Genomic DNA, 4,493 nt, shown 5'->3' on the forward strand with positions numbered 1-4,493 from the left:
CACGGACAAAGCCAACCAAGCACTTCCCAAGGTGGCAGCAGCAGTTTGGGAATCGGCAATTCTCAGAACATGATGTTACTTTGCAGTCCAGCAAACTTGTGGCCCAGGCTCAGCACAAGGTGGCCCCGGCTCCCAGGAAAACACCGAGGGCTCACAGCAGAGGGAAGGTCGGCAGCTCCAGCATCCCAGGAGCCCCAGCTACCAGGATCCAGGCTCTGGGACAATCCCAGCCCCAAAATCTGGGTCTGAGGCTCTGCCCAGCCACCCTGTCTACACAACACCTTGAACCAGGCTTTGCCCCTGGACAGCTCTTTCAGAGTCCCAAGTGGCTCCCAGTAAGCTCAGCAGCACCCTGGCATCCCTGTGGCTCCTGGGGATGCCCATCCAGGTGGGGCTGCCAGTGAGGCTCTCCCTGGCCACAGCCAGGGCTGGTTTCAGACAAAGTCAAGTTCAAAGGTCACCACAAACCAGGAACCCTGTGTTTCAGGCTGATCCAGCACAGATCCCACAGCAACAGGGGATCTTCCCACTGCAGGACCAGGGAGGGAGGGCAGAGGATGGAGGAGGAAGGGGACAGAAGATGGGGGTCACAGCCCCCACCTAAGCACCAGCGAGACACCAGTGATGCCAACACAGGCTTGTGGCTGTTCTTCACCTGTTTTGTGTGGTGCAAGGACAACCCAGGAGCAGAGGAAAAGGCTCAGGGTGCATTGTCCCTTCCTAGGTGACCTCTATGACCCCTTTAAATTTAAATCACACTTGTCTCAGAGAGGGAAAGACACAGTCAGGATGGGAAGTGGCTGCTGAGAGAGCACCTCTTTGCCATTGACATCCCACTGACCAATGAAAGCAGTGATGTTCTCTTACCAGAGCTGCTGGAGGCTCCAGGAGGATCCCCAGACCAGAGCCAGTCCCTGTCACTGGCACTCAAAGGCTTTAAGTGACCTGAAGCCTTGCCAGAGATGAGAGTTGGAAGCATTTTATTCCACACAGACCTGATCTTGCAGCCACACAAAGCAGGGGCTGCTGTTTGCATGGGCCAGGAGGGGATTAATTCCTTCTAGGTTAAAAGGAAACTAAATTGGACAAGATCAACTGCCTGTAATCCCCTGGTAAACAGCCCCTGGCACAGGGAGGAAGTTCAAAGAATTAGCAGCAGGACTAAACCAAGCAGATACCAGCACAGCCCTCTGGACAGCCTGTTTCCTGAGCCATCCTTCACCCTGGAGCAGCCTGGAGCCCACAGCTGGGGCTCCTCACCTGCACAGCTCCAGGACCTTCCTCTCCTCTGTGTAACAGGACACTGCTGTGATCCTTCCCCAGCCACGTCCCAGCCTGGCCAAGAGCCCTCAGAAGGACAGAGTGTTCCAAAGGCCACAGTCCTTGCTGTCAGCCCTGTGCACACACAGACACACGCCCTGGCAGCAGCAGCAGCCTCTGTGCCACACAGACAGGACAGACAAACACAGGGATGATCTCTGGGAGGAGAGCAGCGTCCTTGGCAGGGCACCTGGCCACTCACAGACCGTGTGAGGCACGAGCTGGGAAGCCAGGCCAGGTCCTGCCTGGTCCTGAGCCCTAGTCCAGGAGTGATGCTGAGCAGCCAGCACTGAGCTGCCTCTCCCTCACTCAGCCAGACAGGGGAGGAGAACAGGCAGAGTCCATGTGAGGGGCAGCTCCTGGCTGCCTGCTCATCCTCGGAGAAGCAGGGCTTGCCCAGCCCTCAGCAAAGCCCTCTCCCAGCCTCAGGAGAAAAGGCTGGCAGGGGAAGCCAGAGGATGGCTCTGGGGTGATGGGTTCTGCCAGCCCAGAAGGTTCCGCTGCTGCCAGCTTGGCCTCCCCTGCTCTGTGATGGACACCAAGATCTGCTCAGGGGAAGGGGAAATTGCTGCAAGAATCCTCAGGGGATTATGACAGATCCTCACACTTGTGACAGGCACTGCTGGATTCAGCCCAGGTCACTTCCAGATCCTCTGTGGGTTTTGCCTGGACTGGCCCGAGCCGTGCCAGGGCAGAGCACGGTGGTTAACCCAGACCCTGCATGAAGCAACAGGCAAGGAGACCAGTTCAGCCAGTTCTCCACCAGAGCCACCCACACGGCTGCACCTGGCACTGGGAGCTGGGCCCAAGGTACTGGGCAGGACCTGCCTGCCCCTGTGCAGCTGGAAACCTGAGCACAGCTCTGGGAGACCATCCTGACAGCATTGCCAGGGGTCCTCATCTCCTGACCCCATCTCCTGACCCCATCCCCTGACCCCATCTCCTGACCCCATCCCCTGACCCCTCCAGTCAGGCAGCCCCATCCCAGCTCCATCTCCAGCAGGGTCACTCAGTGCTGCAATGGATCCAAGCTCCCTCCTGCCACAGCTGGCAGAGCTGCTGTCCTCACGGGAGATGGGTCAGGGGTGGGCAGCCTTCTTTTCATCCCAGTTGTTCCAGCCTGGAAATGCTGCCGCCGATCCAGAGGCAAAACCAATCCCAGAGCAGGTTGTGCCTTGCCCAGGCACATTCCCAGCTGGGCTCCAGCTCTGTTTGGGGCTGAGACGCATTCCTGGGGGAATAGACCTGGGGCTGGCTGCTCCTGCAGGGCTCCAGACACAACAGGAGGTGGTATGGGAAGTCACACCATAATCACTTCATTCGTTTTCCAGACCAGGATTTATCCCCGTGGCCGGGAGCTGTGCCAGGATGCAGATGCCTGGTTTTACAGGGCACTCACACAACCAGCAGCTGCCTCTTGCTGCTCACACAGCTCAGCAGTCGCCTGCAGGGACAGATAGCAGGCACAGCTGCCTAGAGGACCTCGGTGAGCACTGAACATTTCAGGGCAGGAAGATTTGAGAAACCATCCTGGGCTAACCTTTCATAAGAGATTGGCAGAGGCTGGAGGATGATGTGCTGTCACTATCAGCTTGGCCTCTGCTGGGTTTTCAGAGGAGATGGCAGGTGAACATAGCCCATAAATGATTTACTGTTACCTGTGAAGACCATTTGCCTTCTTGGATGACAATGAACTTGCCTCCCCTGTGCCTCTCCCCTCCTGAACACCCTCTGCACACCATTACCTTGGATCAGTTTTCTTTCCATTTCACCTCCTTGCTTTTGAACTTCATTCTTGAACTCATGCCCCAGGACATGATGCAACAGAATCAAAGCACTGCACAAACCCACCATGCCCTCACACCAGCCAGTGCTGCTTCTGGGCAGACACTGCAGGGGAAACTCCACTTTTAAGGTCCTAAATGACTCTACAGAGTAGTGGGTGCCACAGCAGAGCAAGGGAAGGATCTTGACAACAAATTTATCCTTTGGGAAGTAGGAGGAGAAACACAGGAGCAACCAGTGAGCACAGATGCAGAGGGTGATGGGGGTTTGGTCTCCAATTGTTTGGTGCCTGGACACAGCCCAGAGCTGTTTATAAAATACCTATGGAAAAGCAGTTTGTGCATCTCCTCACCCTGTATGGGCCCTGCTCAGGATGTCCTATCTTTACACCAAATAAAACCAAGGGCCAGCAGCACCCCACCAGCACATCCCCAGGGAGCCCTCTGCATCCACGAGGGATGCTCTGCTCTGTGGAGATGCTGCTTGTTTGGCAAAAGGACCAGCAGGTACAGGTAGTCCAGGCTGACTTACAAAGGATATGGGCTCCTTGCAGCTGGAGACTGAGCCTGTAACACTTGAGCCAACCTCAGCCACAGGGAAACCCTTCTGAGTGCCTCCAAAGCCATGGAGAACAGTGGAGCATGAAATCAGGGTCCCAGACACCACCTTGGGAGGAATCAGAGCCTGGTCCCACACACTCATCAGCCTCTGTTTGCCTTGCACCAGGGATGGCACCTTTTCATACAATTCCCATTCCAGCCCTTTTCCCCCCTTGTGCAGCAGTTTTCATACTCCACAAGCCAAAGGGAATCTCCAGAGCCTCAGAGCAGCCTAGCTGAAAAAACTTCCTCACCACTAGGATAATAGGACACTTGATTTTCTGGAGTCTAAAATTACTGGGTCCTCAAACCTTGTTTTGCTTTGCCTTATCTTTGCCAACTGATAAGCAGAGGGGAAGTGCCAAGGCCCCAGGACTCCTCCCTGCAGGTGGAATTAAGACCCACTAAGGAGCTCCCCAGGCTGGAGCAGGCTCAGCACAAGTCAGGGGGCTGTGGAAGCAGAGCCAGCTCAGCTCCAAGGGATCTTTCCCCAGAAACCAGAGGTGCCCCAGTCCAGCACAGCACAAATGGGCAGCCCTTGTCCTGCTCCTTTGGATCTCTCTAAATACAGAGGACATTCCCACCACGCCATCTCCTTAACAGCCCAGTCCCACGGCTATTGGGGACTACTCATCACCAGACCCTTCAGACATCAAAAGGACCTGCCTGCTTCCCACCCCACGGCCTCTCCAGGCTCATTCCAGCATCCTGCAGCTCCTTCTGAGTTCAAGCCCCAGAGCTAAGGAGCAGGACATCAGGGCAATTCCCCGCAGCAGTTAACGCATTAGC

The sequence above is a fragment of the Parus major genome, chromosome 18 (assembly GCF_001522545.3).
Source record: "Parus major isolate Abel chromosome 18, Parus_major1.1, whole genome shotgun sequence".
Classification (NCBI taxonomy): Eukaryota; Metazoa; Chordata; class Aves; order Passeriformes; family Paridae; genus Parus; species Parus major.